The sequence below is a fragment of the Lissotriton vulgaris genome, chromosome 2_1 (assembly GCF_964263255.1).
Source record: "Lissotriton vulgaris chromosome 2_1, aLisVul1.2, whole genome shotgun sequence".
NCBI classification, from domain to species: Eukaryota; Metazoa; Chordata; class Amphibia; order Caudata; family Salamandridae; genus Lissotriton; species Lissotriton vulgaris.
In genome coordinates, this window is record NC_141687.1 from 915656753 (window position 1) to 915674884 (window position 18132).

Here is an 18132-nt window from a genome sequence, read left to right on the forward strand (position 1 = left end):
GGATAATCTGGGAAATTCTACTCCTGCATAAAATTCCTGAATAGCGTCAGGCCTTATAGAATATTTTGTGGTGTAAAGTTGTTGATAATGTTCTGAAAATAGCTGGGAAATCTCAAGCCTATCCGAAACACAGGCATTCATTTCCTCCATGTACGGTCAAAAGGCTTGTATTTCTTCACCAAGCACCACTGAAAAAACGGCAAATCAAACTAAGCAGCAAGAAGGCCTCCTGGTTCAACGATGATCTTAAGAAATCCAAGAAACTCTGTCGCTCCCTCGAGAAGGCCTGGAAAAAAGACCCAACCACCAGCACCAAGGACGCCTTCAAAAACGCCACCCGCATACACCACCAACTAATCCGAAATGCCAAGAAAGCAGCCTTCAAGGACCGCCTAGATAACAACGCCCACAACAGCAAGGAATTATTCAACATCGTCAAGGAATTTACCAACCCCTCAGCCAACTCCAACGACATCACCCCCTCTCAAGCCCTCTGCGACTCCCTAGCCTCATTCTCCCACAACAAAATTGCAGACATCCACAACAGCTTCGACAACCAATCCGAAGACCAACCCACCCAATCCCCTGCAGGACCCCCACCCCTCCTGAACATCCTCAATGACTGGATGCCAATCTCCACTGAGGACACCATCCGTCTGATGAACTCTATCCACTCAGGATCCCCCACTGACCCTTGCCCTCACCACATCTTTAACAAAGCAGACTCCATTATTGCACCGCACCTCCGAGACGTCATCAACTGCTCTCTCAAATCCGCAACCTTCCCGGAAAGCTGGAAACATGCCGAACTCAGCGCCCTCCTGAAGAAACCCACAGCTGACCCCACCGAACTCAAAAACTATCGCCCTATCTCACTCCTTCCATTCCCGGCCAAAGTCATCGAGAAAGCTGTCAACAACCAGCTCGCCGCATTCCTCGAAACCAACAAATCCCTTGACTCCTCACAGTCCGGCTTCCAAGCCAAGCACAGCACCGAAACCGCCCTCATCGCAGCAACAGACGACATTCGAACTCTACTGGACAATGGAGACACAGTCGCCCTCATCCTCCTCGACCTCTCCGCAGCCTTCGACACAGTCTGCCATAGCACCCTTCTACAACGCCTCAAAAACATCGGAATCCAAGGAAAAGCACTGGAATGGATCACCTCGTTCCTCTCCGGAAGAACCCAGAGAGTCCGCCTTCCACCATTCAAGTCAGAGGCCACTGAAGTCATCTGCGGCGTACCTCAAGGGTCCTCACTCAGTCCCACCCTCTTCAACGTCTACATGAGCCCCCTCGCGGCCATCGCATGCCAACATAACCTCAACATCATCTCCTATGCCGACGACACTCAACTGATCCTATCACTCACCAGAGACCCTAACACGGCCAAAACCAACCTACACGAAGGAATGAAAGAAGTAGCCGAATGGATGAAGCACAGCCGTCTGAAACTGAACTCAGACAAAACAGAAGTCCTCATCTTAGGTACCTCCCCCTCCGCCTGGGACGACTCTTGGTGGCCAGAGGCCCTTGGAAAAGCACCCATCCCGACGGACCACGCACGGAACCTGGGCGTCATCCTGGATTCCTCACTCTCGATGAACAGACAAGTCAACGCCGTTTCTTCATCTTGTTTCAACATTCTTCGCATGCTCAAAAAAACATTTTGCTGGATCCCTACCGAAACTAGAAAAACAGTCACCCACGCTCTGGTCACGAGCCGACTGGACTACGGAAACACCCTCTACGCCGGCACCACCGCAAAACTCCAGAAAAAACTACAACGCATCCAGAACGCCTCAGCCAGGCTCATATTAGACATCCCGCGTAAAGAACACATCTCTGATCACCTGAAAAACCTCCACTGGCTCCCCGTCAATAAGAGGATCACTTTCCGGCTCCTAACCCACGCACACAAAGCACTCTACGAAATCGGACCCGAATGCCTCAACACACGACTATCCTTCTACACCCCCTCCCGCCAGCTACGATCCTCCAACCAAGCCCTTGCCACTGTACCTCGCATCAACAAAACCACCATGGGAGGTAGATCCTTTTCCTACCTAGCAGCTAAAACTTGGAATTCACTTCCCACTCACCTTCGCCTTAATCAGTACCACCTAGCATTCAGAAAGCAACTCAAAACGTGGATATTCGACAAGTAACTCCCCACCCTTCTACAAGCGCCTTGAGACCCTCTGGGTATGTAGCGCGCTATATAAATCTTTTGACTTTGACTTTGACTTTCAATAAGCACATCCAGAGTATTTGGTGGAGGAAACGCAGTAGGTGAAGGAGGATCCTTTTTGATGCATTTTCCAGAGGATAATATAGTTGAAGTGCTAAATTTAGGAGTAAGTTTGTTGATGGGTAGTGGAATATCAGATGAAGCTACCAATGTTTCCTTATTGGAAAGTGTTGAATTACTTTCAGAGTTTTTCATATTCGTTGAAAGAACAGAGTAAGGATTATGGTCTGCCAATGATGAGAATGGCATTGAAGAACCACTAACACAATACGAAGATTTTGTTCTCCCTATAAAATGCAGAGTAAGAGTTGGAAATACTGTAAATTGCAAAACAGCGCACAAATATAATGTAAAAATGAAGTTTCAGGGTAGGAGCACAAAGGTCACGTGTTGTAGCAGCCAAAAGAGAATCGTCCTTGAAATAACAGCAAGAACTCCCCTAGGGACCAATAAACTGGACAAAAATCTTAAGGTACTATGAAGCTCAACTTAGTTATAATCCATTCCTGCTTGACATGAGACCCTACTGGAACATAATGACTAGTGAAAAAATCCATGTGGGGAAAAAGCGTATTGTCTGCAACAATTTGGCACCTTCCAAATTGTTAATTCTAGTTTCCACTTTCTATTATGACAAAACCAGAGATTTACTGTGGTAAAAGATCCATCTACATCATTCACTGCAACTCTATGAATATTTGAGGCAATGCAAGGCTGACTAAGTGAAAAAATCTGTTATTAAAAATAACCCTTTCCAAGCTCCATTTTTTCCATAGACACATAAAAATTGCCCATCAGCAAAAGGAGTATCGGACCACAAAATATGCTCAGTTGTGCAAGTCGTCCATGAATGCTCCTGTTTCTGTTATCAAGAAAATGCAGGCCCTTTCAGGAGAAAAACAAAATGTTGGGCGCGAGTCCCATGAGGGAAACGCTCCCGCCACAGCTGAGGTGTAAAGACGCTCACCAGCAATGTGGAAAGAAGAGAAAGGGGATCCAGGAATCCTTTATGACACAGAGGATTCCATTTGGAAGCAGTAACGAAGCGTGGGTCTGCAAGAAAAGCTGCCACTCCCCCGAGCCACCACAGAGCTCCCCTAACAAGCGGGCATCTTCTTTTGGTGTCAAGCCATGCCAACTGGGAGAATCACATTCTTAACAAGCTCAGGAGTGATGGGAGTGCTTCAGATAAGTGATGTTAGGCATTTTGTAATTGTATTGTTATTATTTTGCTGGTGGCATAACTTTTTCATGTAAGTTTAAAAATGGCCTTTCAGGCCTAGAGTGGCTCATAAGTTATGAAAAAAGGATGTATGAAACCCTAGGAAGTTCCCATGTCTAAGTGGAGATCAACTCCTTTAAATTAAACACGCTACAACACCACCGACACTCTAAATCTGCTCGCCTCAAATGTCTGTTTTTCCAGTAGTGTTTTTGAGCCTACGATTAGCTCAGCACCATTCATGTCGAGCTAGAAACGTGACAAAGCCTTTTGCCTTTTGCCTTTTTTTTAAGTCTCTAAGCATCAGGCCCAGACTGGCCATAGCAAGCACCAGGCAATCCCCCGGTGCGCCGCACCGGTGGAGGCCGGTTTGGGCCCCTGGGGGCCGTTTTTGTTACAGGGCCGTTTTTGCAGGTTGGCTGCAAAATCGGCCCTGTACCAAAATCGGCCAAAAACCGGCCCCGTCAAAGAGCTCGGCTGGACTCCCAACCCCCCCCAAGTGGGGAGGAGAGTCCAGACGAACACTTTGCCAGGCCAGCTTTGTTTTCCAGTCCGGTCCTGCTAAGCATAGAATTAACTAGTGCAATCCATACCCAACTGCAAAATTACAAAAATCTTTTACCTTTCCAGGCACAGTATCACAGCTTGGCTTGGTAAAGCCCTTTCAAATCAACCTGGAATAAATAAAAGGAGGAGCTGCTGACACGTGTTTTACACTAATTACATTTATTCATTCTTGATTGAATTGGATGGTGGGGTAGCACACAATAAAGAAAATGGGTGAGAACAATGGAAAATAGCTACAGGCTGGCCCATGGGTCCACCCCCACCGCAGCCATGGACATGCAAATGTAGACAAAAAATAAACTCCATTTTACATGGATTGAAGGAAATCTACAAGCTTCTAAAACAGCTCCAGCACAGCAGCATGAAGACTGCGAAAGATCCATTAAAAATAACATTAATGGTCTACAGCAAAATAGGTCCTAAACACTGAAACAAAACTGGACAAAAGGAATAGAAATTACTATACAGCACAAAGTCTGTGCAGTCTCAAAAGGCCCATTGCCCTTATGCGGTTACCCCTTAATCCCCACAAGAACCTGCCCTGCACCCTCTAGCCCAAACTTCAGGCTGCCCAGCTACAAACTAAAAAAATTAAAAAATCCCATAAAAAGGAAAGATGGTGCTGTCTGCCCTCCCTCAAGCATCAAATATTTTTCGAGCTACTTCACTAAACTTGCTTGATGTTCTCCTAAACATTTACACATTCAAAATGTGGATGAGGCAGTAGAGATTGCAAAGAATGAGTGATTCTTTCCCTCCAGAATTCAATTCTAAAATAACCACGGGTTTAATAAAAAACAGCGAGTAGTCTGTAGGCCAGGAGAAGGCAGTTGATTTAAGTGCCCAGTGATAAAAACAACAGCTCTTCACATTCAGTAAAGCCTTCTACAGTTGTTCTCATGTTTCTGAGATACGTTTTGTGCCTGAAATAAATCACGTTTACGTCACATTGCATAATAGTGTAATCCGTATTTACATATGTAATGTGAAATGTTTGAAATTATGTGAAATTACATTGGCGCAAATGAACTTCTGCACAGGCTCAGTCACATCCCATTACTGAAATAAGGCCATTCCCTTCATCCCACATGAGCCTCGGCATATTATTCCATTTTAGTTAATCCACTGTGTTTTTTTTTACATCCTGACTTGGTTCTGTCCTTTGTAGTTTGGGTATATTTTTGATTGTGAGGTTCCTGATAATCTTTACTATGTTCTGGTTTTTGCTTTCTGTTCTTGTTGGCTCATAAACCTATGGCTTTTGGATGTTCTGTTTTGTTACAGGAGGTCACATCCTAATTGCACAGGAGGGAACTCCGCATGCCATGCGGAGTTTCCCTCCTACTCTATGGTGGCAGACGGACTCAGGTCCATCCGCCATCATAATCGCCCCCTAAATCTTCTGCCATTACACTTATTTCATCATTCACTTAATTGCTAGCCTTTTGTAAAATAACCATTCTCTGTGCACCCTGTGATGGAGTCAGGGGATTCAGAATAGCCTTACAGTGGAGCCTAACAACTCCATTGTTGAAGTGTCAGACTCTGTTAACCACATGGCTGCTGCGGGGATTTTTCCCCTGTGCTGCAGATTGCACTTTTGCTGCAGTTATGACGAGCTCAGCTCGTCATCAGCACACGACACCCGTGGGTGATGACGAGCTGAGCTCGTCATCAGCAGCGAAAGGGTTAAACATGACCTGTCTAGGCCTCTTTTTTGTTTCTCTGTTACCTTTTCTGACCTTTTATCTGTGATCCCATATGTGAAGAAGCTTTGACTCTCCATCCCAACAAATCATCAAGTTGTCTCTCCTATATGTTCCTGATTTTATTACGTAAGCTCTAGATTCTTAGTTCAGTACTGATAGTAATGGATGTGAGCGGGTCATATTTAGTCACGAGGAGGGGGAGTTTGTTCCTCATCATTTTTCCATTCTTTTGGCCAACTTTGCCCATCTGTTTTCTTGGTTCACTTGACGTTCTTTTGTTCCCAATATTGTTCGTCTCATCCAAACCTAATGCTCTGTAAGCTGTCCCTGTGTTCTAATAGTTCTGTCGGTGGAGGATCGGTCTGCGTGTTCGCAGTTTTGCTAAACAAGAAATCAGTGACATTTCTAAGTGCTGATATCTATTGGAGAACGGGTTTGCAGGTTGAAGGTTGGTAATCTGGTCCCAGGAGCACTTTCCATTTTTTATCTTAACTTTTTCACACTTTCCTTTCAAAAGATTATTTCTAAGTCTCAAATGCTTCTCCAGGAAGGAATGCACATTACAAAAGTACATGCTCTTCAATCAATTCTATGTCAGTGGTAGCACACAGTGTGGAGTGGCACTCATTTTTGGGGATTTTTACTTATCAAACTTTGGCAGGACTGAAAAGTGAGAAGGATGAGTTAAGTTAACATTGACACACAGATAAGTGGGACTGAAAAACAACCTGCAAGAGTGAGCTAATGAGACAGGAAGAGCAGGGGGTGGAATAAAGAAGTATGAGGTGGGAGAAAGACTAGGCGGTCGTGACATTCAGCATCCCAAGCATGGTTCCTACGACAACTTTTGCCCCTGGATGTATGTATGTATTTATTTATGTATGTATTTTTTTATTTACCAATTAAATAGTAATCAGAACCAATGATAGGAGCCTGATGTTTGCCATTGCCAAACATACAAGGGCAGGAGTCAATGTCATGTTAGCACCCTTTTCGTATTCCTGAGAGGCGTATGAAACTGTCAAGAGGCGTCTTTCGCAAGTGCCTGAGAATAAAAACAAATTATTATAATGCCTATGCACGGAAATGTCTCCGTTTAGCATTTTAGAGCAGAACGCGCTGTCTGGTAACCCCTCTCCCGGGCTTGTATATGAAGACATGAAAGGCCATTGTCAGAGCGCAGGCTGGAGGTGGGAGCTCGGACCACAATGCACCGGGAGCGGAGCGTGCTTAATGAACTGTCAGTTCCAATTATTTTCGAGGAGCCCCGATACTTATGAGCTAAAGCCGCGCTCTGACCCGCGTTAAGCTGGCGTCTATGACTGCGCTGCAGATCTTAGCGTACTGTGAATGAAATGTCACTGTGATATACAGGAGCACTGTTCATGCTTCGTTCCCTCGTAACATTGTTAGATCTGGCAGAGCATCTGTCAGGCGGAAGCCTTGTAAGATCTGTCCATCAAAGGCAGGCTGGGAGATCGGGTTCTTCTGTCAGCGATATTCCAGAGACGCGCGCGTTGGAGGTACTATCGTGCCAGAATCACATTCGGAGGGCGAAATAATATATAGCAATCTACACCAATGTCTAATTGCAAGCCACGAAGCATTTATGCTAGAGGGCAGTGATGTGACAGATAAAAGCAACATACACTGCTTCTGGCACCCCAGACAAATAGACTGAAAGAAGCAACGTGAGGGCAGGTGTTGTGAGGTGTTGTAAGAACCGTTATGTTTTACCAAGCGTCTGTCTCCAGAAATACTACAAAGCATGGCCCATTGCTGTCTCTTCAACAGCTGAACGTTTACCCAGCTTTCTAACACTAGTCATGCGCAATTCACAAATCTCATGCTTGCAAAACCTGGTATCAGGCAGCTTTGATATGAATGCCATTTACTTATGTCTAGTAGTGTGAATACGCATAATGTAGTCACACAAATGCCCGGAAGTGTTATTAATAAAGCAAATGAGCGCAATGACACCTATGGGAGGCCGTAAATCACATTTGTTTAATCGAATACTGTCCAATGCAAAAAAAGGTATATTATTTTCGTAGACGTGTGGTAAAACGTTCCTCATTCCATTATTAGAAAATGTGCATGTTTTAGTGCTATACGAAGTAGCGAGTTTCACAACGCTACTCTTAATTGTTTTGTCTTGGGATCAGCGGTAGTGCGAAGTTGTGAAATCGACTTGCATCTTTGTGTAAGTTTTTCATAAATGTTGTAAAGGTTTCTGAAGTACTTGGGAGAAGATTGACAAACATTTTTCGCTGGGTTTTCCTCACACAAATGAAGCAGACAAGTAATGAAGCAGACAAGTGTGAAAGGTTTTTTGTAGAATTTTCTTACCAGCGCCAAGCTTGTTTTGCACTGGAAGGTTGCCTCAAGGTAGGGCTTTGTGTTGCTTTGCTTCACTCTGCATCAAGGGGTATTCCATGGGTGGTATGTGGGTACTCCCCCGCAACCATCCATGGTTTTTGATGTATAACCCTATTTACTAACAATAGTAAACTGGACTTTGCACCAAAAATATAACGCCACTTTGAACCATGCATTAGAAGAAAAAATGCAATTATTTCACCTAAATAGTCCCACTTTGAATGTGTGCTTAACTGTGCATAACATATCCAAAGTAGGTTAAATTTACAAGTTTGACTGGGCATAGTATTTTGTACTAGAAGGGTACCCTTTCAGCTCAAAACCTATGCTAGACAACACAAGCACGCTTGCACTATGGTGCAAAGGTGTGTATGACAGCATAATTGTGTGCCAGCGATAGGAAGAGATCAGGATATTGCCAAATTTCTGTAGATGTGGCACTTTCCTGCTCTCTCCTTGTCACACAACTCAGCGCAGCAACTTTGGGGATGGCGCTGTATTCCGAGACATGTTTCTAAATCTGGGCTGAAGTTTGATTGGTGTGATAATAATCTGCAGGTTCTGTGGCCTACTCTGGCATTTGGAAATTGTTGCAGCTAGTGCCTGCAATGGGCAGTCAGTGGATTAGTCCTCCTCTATACTCAGCAAGATCACCTTTGTCAGACCCCTCCATAGTGCACTGTACCCTAGCCCTCTCCGCCTCCTACTACCCCATCGTCAGGGGCGTAGCTTCAGCAAGGGGTGTTTGGGGTGCTACACTGCACCTAATAAATGTATTTTCAGATAATAGTTGGTTACAGGTGCTTTCGGTTGGGTAGGGTGAGATTTCTGTCAGATTATACCTTGGATTTGTTTCACACATATTCTGACAAAAACAGACACACACTCTCACTCATCTCTGTTTTGAAAGCCCTCTCCCCCTTCCACTGCCTCTTAAATCCCACTCATGCACCCTGCTTGTCATATAATGAATGTATTTTAACATTATATGCCAGCCTGATGGTCACCAAATCTGGAGCTCACCCGCCACTCTTGCTGCCCGCCACTCTTGCTGCCCCTGCCTATCTCCCACTATGTCACCCCATTTATGCAGATTCCTTTCGCAGAATATTTTACTCTTCAGGTAAGCATATCCTCTGCAAAGCAGCCCAGTTGGCTTTCATTTAGGGGAAGTGTTGGGGGTGGAGGGGGGAGAGGTGTACACATCACCTAAACTAAGCAAGGTCAGTCAGGGCCGAAAACTTCACGAAGTTTGCACTCCTGCAGCTACTTGAGATAATGCTTCAAGAACTTCCATTCGTGATATATAATGTCTGTTAGTTAGGTTAGCATGTTGAAATATGTGAATATATTGTTAATACGATTAGTGAGGCTTATTTTTCTTTCATTGTAATATTTATTTATAAATGTTCCTTTTTCTACATTTTTATTGCATCAAAAGCTAACCCACTATGAGCTATTTTTTTTTATTTATTTCTTTGCTATATAATACTGTGAATTTAAGAAATAAAATAGTGCTGCACTAACCAGATCTATTATTTGACCACCATGTGTGCTAAAATCATCAGTGTTAAGAATGGCATGTATTCAAATCTTAAAAGTATACACATACTATAGTTTCCTGAAACTCTAGCACTTATTTTAAATGTAACTACATGAGATTATAAATCACAAAAAAGAGCAATGCTTGCAAATAGTCTAATCACTACCCAGGAATGCTCCCATAAGGAGTAGGATTAGTACTGATTTGCATAAGACGGGCCTCCTTATATAGTGTCACAATGGTCAGAAAATAATGGGTTTGAATGTTACCCATAGAAATTGCCAGTGGATTACGTTATTTACAAGCATTCTTCTTGTGTGAAAATTGACTTTTTAGGTATTGCCTAGGCAGCGCTTGCGCTTTCTCTTCGAGACATGCTGTATTCGGGATATGGGCATGAAGCTCTGCTTACTTTCCATCCATCTTTAATTGGCTTCTGTCATTTTCCTTTGTAAATGGTGGCTTTTCATTGGTCAATAGGTGTAGTAGTCCCTCCTTAGTACTGCCTTTTCTCTTCTTGTAACCTCCTAAGAGGACACCCTCTGTTACATGTGTTGTTACTCACTAGGTTTCAATTACAGCCTCTGAGCAAGACTTTTTAAAATGGTTTTCTTCTGCTTGTTGTTGCAGGCAGGACACCCTCTCCTGCAATGCATTTTTTTAAATGAATGCAGTGCGGCACACCTCTGCAGGAATAATGGTGGCAGTGCCTTTCTTTTGTTATTTGCAGCGCCGAACACGGCCCCATGCCTTTCTCTTTCTGTTTATCTATGGTTTATTGTACAATGGCAGCACCCACGCTTTAGCTTTAAACATCTTTAGCTAAAGAGTGGGTGCTGCCTGTGCTTCAAAAGTAAAGAAATAGAAAAAAAAGTGATTTTATTTTCTATTTCTTTACTTTTGAAGCTCAAACGGCACCCAGTTCTAGCTTAAGATGTTAAAGCTAAAGGTCGAGTGCCGCCATTGTAACAAAAGTAAATAAATGGAAAAAAAAGCATGCAGACATTTTTGTTCTGTTTGTTAACTTTTGTTGCAATGGCGACACCCGCGCTTGAGCTTTAAAGATCTTAAGCTTGGGGGAGGAGCTACGACAGCAAGCAAGATGGCCGCATAGTCTCCCGGCTCCGCTGACCTCTGTCTTACGCTCCAAGATCCTGTCACTTATCCTGATTTCCTGCCCCGGATTCGTGTGTGTGAACTAATCCGCACTCCGATGGTGTGATCCCAGGGTTTTTCTGACATTGTGGAGCTGAGTAACGTCGAGGACCGATTTGTGGCCTAACCCAGTCTGGAAGCCGGGGTCTCGAGTGCTGGCTTAGCCAGGTCTGGGTTGAACAACAGCGGACTGTTGAGGGCGGCAGGGTCCGGTCTCTGGAACTTTCGAAATTTTTGGATTGCTTTGCTATCATCGGCAGCCTGGTGTTGTGTTGGAGGTGAGGAGATGAGTGACGCACGGTGCTGTGTCGCGGGGGTCCCTGACCCGGAGGCCCGGCATTTGCATCGCCGGCGCACCTTGGGTTGGAGTCTCGTCGCGCACTAATGCATGCTGACGGTTGGTCCCTCATGGCTCAGTCCTGCTCCTGCTGATCTTACCCCAGAGAAGGCGCCTCTCCGTGGGGATCATTATGCCTGAGGAAATATGGAACCGGGCGGAGCAGGCCCAAAGGGGCCCGTCATTGCGGGAGGTGCTGGTGGCCCTGGAGGCACTTCAGGCGACTGTGGCAGCTCAGACCTGCGGCCTGTTGTCGGCGGCAGATGGACTTAAAGGACTGAGACTGGATCCTGACTTGATGCCCGAGACCCGGCAGCCTGCTTGCCTTTTGATCGACGCCCCAGTGGCGCAATCAGACCCGGTGCTGGAAGCTGTGCCTGCCCCTACAGAAGTGGATCTACTTGAATTGGCTGTGATCGGTGACAACACATTTTTTGGAATCCCCGGTTTTGCAGCTGTCGGAACATTCAACTGCTGTCCCTATCCTGGAGCCTTTTAATTGGTACTGTGAACTGTTTTGGATTGTGTCGAATCCCCTCCCCAGTCGGTATATCAAGATGGCGGATGTGATAAGGCCTGGCTTCGGAGACGGGGAGGGACATCGTCAGTACCAGCTGCTTACTTTGGGATCTACTGTTCTTTTTCCATCTACTGAACCATGTTCCGACCACTTCTGTGTATCTTTTGACATTTTGATGATGGGGCTTTATTCATCTGAGGAACTCGGCGAATTCGATCGACGGGGCCAAGGCTGAGACTGTCGTTTGGGTTGTTCATTGTGGTCTTATCGGTAGCGGGACTGCTTCATTAGCTTAACGGAGTCCGGGGCAGGGTTGGTGGTTCCCCCCAAGATGTTTTCTCAGTTTGGACTATTCAGAGGTGATAGTTTCGTGGGGACCCCTTTGTTAAGGCGGGGGGGAGAGACCGGGAGCACGTAGAAGATAGCCCTCCTCCGTTTCCCCTCTTTGGGTGGGGTTTAATTTCTTTCTGTCTTTCTCTGGGTCTTTCTATATTTCGGGTCTCAGTTCTTGGGCGACAGGCACGCTGCTGGGGGATAGGCCGTAGTCATCTGCAGGGGTGCAGGGTGGGGGGCTGGGGAATGGGTGTTTTGTTTTTCGTTTTATTTCTATGGCCTTTTTTCTTCTTATCTTTCTTTGCCCTTTTCTTTTCTTCCTTTCCGGGTCAGTGTAATGGGTTAATTTTTATGGCCATCTCTGCTGTTTCATATGTGCCTCAATTCTCGTGATGTTTCAGTGCTACTGGGCGGACATTCTGCTGGCGCGAACTGTATTTGTACGCTCACTTATCATTAATAGTATATTTTAATGCCGCTGACTTACACGAAGATGATTTAACTGTGGACATATGCTATTCCGCCCCCCCCCCCTTTTTTTGTAACTTGAGATATTGTATGGCATCTGATCCTTCTATCTTATATTATAAAATGGAACCTTTTTATCCTGTTACCAACTTGATATGATTTACAACCAGTACGTATATTGGACGTGGCGAATCTGCTCCCCGGGATGCTGAGTCTGGGTTTTGATTGTTTAATTGTGTTGCAACTGCTTAGCGGCCGGCCCTGGGGGTTGTAGGCCCGTGTTTGTACTTGGTTGAAATGCCAAATAAAAAAAAAAAAAGATCTTAAGCTAAAGCGCTGGTGCTGAGATTGCTTCAAAAGTGAAGAGATAGATATTTCTTTACTTTTGAAACTGCTGTAGCTTAAGATGATTAAAGCAGAAGCGCAGGAGCTGCCATAGTAAACATTGTAAAAAAAAAAGTAAACAAACAGAAAAGAAAGATCATGCACCCCAGCTGCAGCCTAAAATTAGAATGATAGAGCATATGGTGGTGGGGGCTGTGCATACCGGGGCAGCAACAGATTTGCAGAAAATCTCTATTCATATGTTTGGCACACATCTGAATGTGCCCACCTTCTACCACTCTCTGACTAGGCATTAGCTGGTGTAGTAGTTGGGGAGATGGGATGAGAAGATGACAGACGCAGAGCACGGACATGGAAATCACAGACCACAAACATTCAAATGATCAATCTGTGATGCCACTTTCAAGCACAGCTGACCTATCAGTCACACAGTGATGGGGTGTGTCTCGGATTCCTACATTGTCTGCATGTTTGTTGACAACTACATCATCTGCAGTCCTGATAAGCTGTCAAAGCTGCCTTCCTATTTGGTATCAGTGGTTGCTTTTTTCAGCACTGGTAAACTAGTGCAACTTAAATTTTCAACCTCCCACCTTCTAGTTTTTTTCAGTTTTTCTATCTTCTGCTATTCCAAGTGCCTGCACAATGAGCTGAAGCCTGAGCCTCCCCTTCACCTTGTTTGCACTCAGTAAAGCTGGAGAAAGCCTTCACTGTTGGAACAGTATGTTTCAACATTGCGGCTTGCCCAGGCGCGTGATCCAACCCCTGCCATTTGGAAACCATAGAATGGAGAAACTTCTTCACAGCTTCACCCGATCTGTTGACTGACAGTCTTAACAGAACAAATCACACTGTGGTATCTGATTGTCCTCAGAAATGCCCCAAAGGCCATGCAGCTGTTCTGTTGAAAAGTACGCCTGTGCTACAGCCATGCCCAATTGTGCGCTGTCCAAGTGCCAAGTAAGATTTTTAATAAAGAAAACATAACCTTTAGAAAATTCCTTTTTTCTGCCTGAAAATCCTGGAGGCTGATTTGTAGTAACTCTCCAGCTTCTCCCAACCTGTGCTCAGCTCAGAAATAACGATTCAGAAAAGGGGGTGGTGATGAACAGAGTGTCTGAATCAAGCAGACCACTCTTACCCAGTCCAAAGATCAGGGCTTGATCCATCACCGTTTTTTAGCTCACTGCACCATCCCAGCTCAGAACCTGGCTACATGCAAATTAGTCTGTCCCTGGCCCAGTGCATCATGGGAACAAGGCAGACCAGACTACCAAGCCAATTCTTCACTGGAAAGGAGACAAGCTTCCGGGGACCAGTTTCTGGCATTTCAGCCGTCGTCGGCCCGGCTTGCTTGAATCCTGATGGTGCAGTGAGCAAGGGACTCATGTCTGAGTATACCCTGCCACACCTATAGTGGCCAAAAACGATTCAGAAAAGGGGGTGGTGATGAATAGAGTGTCTGAATCAAGCAGACCACTCTTACCCAGTCCCAAGATCAGGGCTTGATCCATCACCGTTTTTTAGCTCACTGCACCATCCCAGCTCAGAACCTGGCTACATGCAAATTAGTCTGTCCCTGGCCCAGTGCATCATGGGAACAGGGCAGACCAGACTACCAAGCCAATTCTTCACTGGAAAGGAGACAAGCTTCCGGGGACCGGTTTCTGGCATTTCAGCCGTCGTCGGCCCGGCTTGCTTGAATCCTGATGGTGCAGTGAGCAAGGGACTCATGTCTGAGTATACCCTGCCACACCTATAGTGACCAAAAACGATTCAGAAAAGGGGGTGGTGATGAACAGAGTGTCTGAATCAAGCAGACCACTCTTACCCAGTCCAAAGATCAGGGCTTGATCCATCACCGTTTTTTAGCTCACTGCACCATCCCAGCTCAGAACCTGGCTACATGCAAATTAGTCTGTCCCTGGCCCAGTGCATCATGGGAACAGGGCAGACCAGACTACCAAGCCAATTCTTCACTGGAAAGGAGACAAGCTTCCGGGGACCGGTTTCTGGCATTTCAGCCGTCGTCGGCCCGGCTTGCTTGAATCCTGATGGTGCAGCGAGCAAGGGACTCATGTCTGAGTATACCCTGCCACGCCTATAGTGGCCAAAAACGATTCAGAAAAGGGGGTGGTGATGAACAGAGTGTCTGAATCAAGCAGACCACTCTTACCCAGTCCAAAGATCAGGGCTTGATCCATCACCGTTTTTTAGCTCACTGCACCATCCCAGCTCAGAACCTGGCTACATGCAAATTAGTCTGTCCCTGGCCCAGTGCATCATGGGAACAGGGCAGACCAGACTACCAAGCCAATTCTTCACTGGAAAGGAGACAAGCTTCCGGGGTCCTTGTTTCCTTCCCAGTGTAAGAATTGGCTTGGTAGTTTGGTTTGCCCTGTTCCCATCATGCACTGGGACAGGAACAGACTAATTTGCATATAGCCAGGTTCTGAGCTGGGATGGTGCAGTGAGCTAAAAAACGGTGTTGGATCTAGCCCTGATCTCTTGACTGGGTGAGAGTATTCTGCTTAATTCAGAAACTCTGTCCATCACCACCACTTGTTGTTAAATACAGCTCAGAAATAAGCATGAAAGAGGTGTGAAATTCCCTCAAAGTGTACACAATAGGCTGACCTGAATGGACAGAGATGACTACTCCGAGCTCAATAGAACATGCAGCGTGGGGGCTGTGCCACTCCAGTTGATACCACAGTGTCAAATCATGCATGACTGATCTATCAGCAGTACATGCATAAGTGTTGCACACTTTAAAAGAGGCAAAGAGGAAACCAGGACAAATCTTGTGTATCCCTGGTGTGGTACCTGATAGACACTGCTTCTTTCCCTACCCAACTTATGTATTTGTTGTGGGTACAATGCATTCTTCAAATTGGATTTTTGTGTTAGATGTGAATGAACATGACGATTATCATAATACACTCCCCACTCACACATCCATCCTGTTTTTCTTCGGTCTCGTTACTATGCTGACCTTCATGTTCGTCTACAGCCTCTAGACTCTTTCGGGCAGTGCCTCAGTTCGCTGATATTTCGCGATGTGGCTACTTTCATCCACTATCTTGACACGGGGTCTTTACCTGGGACTGTTGTCCTGCTTATTTTCTGTTGGGGCTTTAATCTTACAACCTTGGGTTCACAATATTAACAAATTGAGTTTATCATCTATTGTGTTGTAGAACGTGTGGTATGGCACACTGGTCTTGGCATCATCTCTAGCCTATCCAGACTATCATTTTGGATTCTGATTACTTTGGATTTCTATGTTCTGTTGTTCATCTCTACTATATATATATCTGTGGTCTTTGAACCCAATATTACATTTCACTTTATAGAAAAGAATTGGATGCATCCTGATCATTTCCATTCATATAGCCTTGAGAAAGTCATGGTACTGATCGATGGTACTGACGAAACACGTGTTCGCTGTTTTTTGTTAACTCTACTTTTATGATGGATATTCAAATAAAGGAAATGAAAATATGAACTTTTTGCTTCTCTATCCTGTCTGAACATGAACATTATATGATACTTACAATTTGACTGTCGTTCGTGTATACTGTGACTAATTAGTCATTTAAAATCATTTGCTCTTAAGGATTGTGCTCTCTTTGACCCCTCTCATTGTAGACTCAGAGCCATGTTTAGCGAGGCTGAAGACCTTTGTCATCTTGGGGTTTTATGAGACCTTGGAATTTGAAGCCTATTCATAGTAAGACACACAGAAACTACTGCAAAAGTAGGTAGGTCAGGGAATCTTTACTCCATTGGTCAGTGAGGTACTAGGAGTGTCTTGGAGTGTTCTGCACCCACAGGCTAGTGAACACTACATAACTGGACCCTCACCCAGCCTTCCTCAGAACACTGCTGGACTTACAAAATGATAAAGGTTGGACCGAACCTGCTACACTTGGCTCTTTTGACCTATGAGAAGGGCCTGTGGAGGGGAGAGCCTCTTCCACTTAAAATCCATGAACAGAAAAATCTCCAAGGATCATGAGGCTGATCCTCTGGGTGGCTCCAGGAACATAAAAAGCTGAAGAAGACATTCCTGTGAAACATCCCAGCGGACTCATTGCAACTGAACCTCTACTGGACTTTTCTTTTGCCCTCTACCTGACACCCTGAGAGTCTCTATGTGCTCCCCCTGAGTTCCTGGGGGCCTTAGAAATCTACTCTTGTGATTGTTTGGGCACCAAAAGATATTATGGAAGTTTTTCAAAACTTTTGACTGCAAAAAATATCCGACCAGCAGTTCACAATGTCGGATTGATTGTCAGCTTTGTCCCACGTTGAGAAGAGTTTTTCCTTTGACAAATGACAAAAGGCTCTTTTCCAGATTGGGACCTAGAAACTATTTCAAACTTTCCTACTTCCAGGCCCTAGTGGGGTAATTTACTTTATGCATACAACCCACGCTCCGTGGTCGCCCCCAAATCACACCTAGATTCCAATCTATCACGACCATTGACTACCATTGGCACTTTGTGTTTTTTGTCTCTGTTTTCACTTAAATTTTTTTAAATTCATATCTTCAGTTCCCTTTTTTGGATTTTTGTAATTTTTGTGTAATTTTGCTTATTATTACATTTTTCTCTACATGTGTAAACAGGATTTTCATTGAGTTTTGTTTTCAAATGTTATAATGTTTTGCTATTTCTAAATGCTTTAATAATTTTTGTTGAATTAAGACTGTCTGCTCTGTGTCTAACTACGAGGGTTTACCTCAGGTTTATATTATGGAATCATTCACTGGGCCTAACAGGAAAGCGACTTTATTACCTGTGTCGAACACCAACTTACCTGAACGAATAAACCTCTTTTCACACTTTTCTTTGCCTTTTGTGCGATTGGTGTAATGCCCAGATGTGGATTGCTTCCTCACTGTGCCTCAGGATCCAAGCCATACTTCACTGACACTGGCAAGGCACAACAAGGTTAAAACTAGTCTTGGTTTGCTTGTGGTCCCTTCTGGAGGACGCTTGTTTGGCAGTTTGGGATGGACTGTTCCCATAAATATCAGGGTCAGTACTGATTTGCATAATGTCTAACGTTGCACAGTCTACTTGAAAAAAACAAGATTTGGAGATCAATCCCAAGTGATTGCAAATAGTTTAGACATTTTGTAAGCATTCCTTCCATTATTTTTTGTGTGTTTGATGGAATGTCCAAAATAACCACAGGTATGCCAGACATGGGTCCCTTGCTCACTGTGCAATAGAATTCAAGCTATTACTCACTGAGAAGGTACAAGAAGATCAAAACTGGCCGAGAGTTGC

At 44.8% G+C, this 18132-nt stretch overlaps 1 protein-coding gene across 1 annotated transcript in view; it reads left to right on the plus strand.

Annotated features, from left to right (window-relative positions):
- EPHA10 (EPH receptor A10) overlaps positions 1-18132 on the plus strand; it is a 1551477-nt gene that overhangs the window by 543104 nt on the left and 990241 nt on the right. The gene's annotated exons all lie outside the window — the stretch shown is intronic.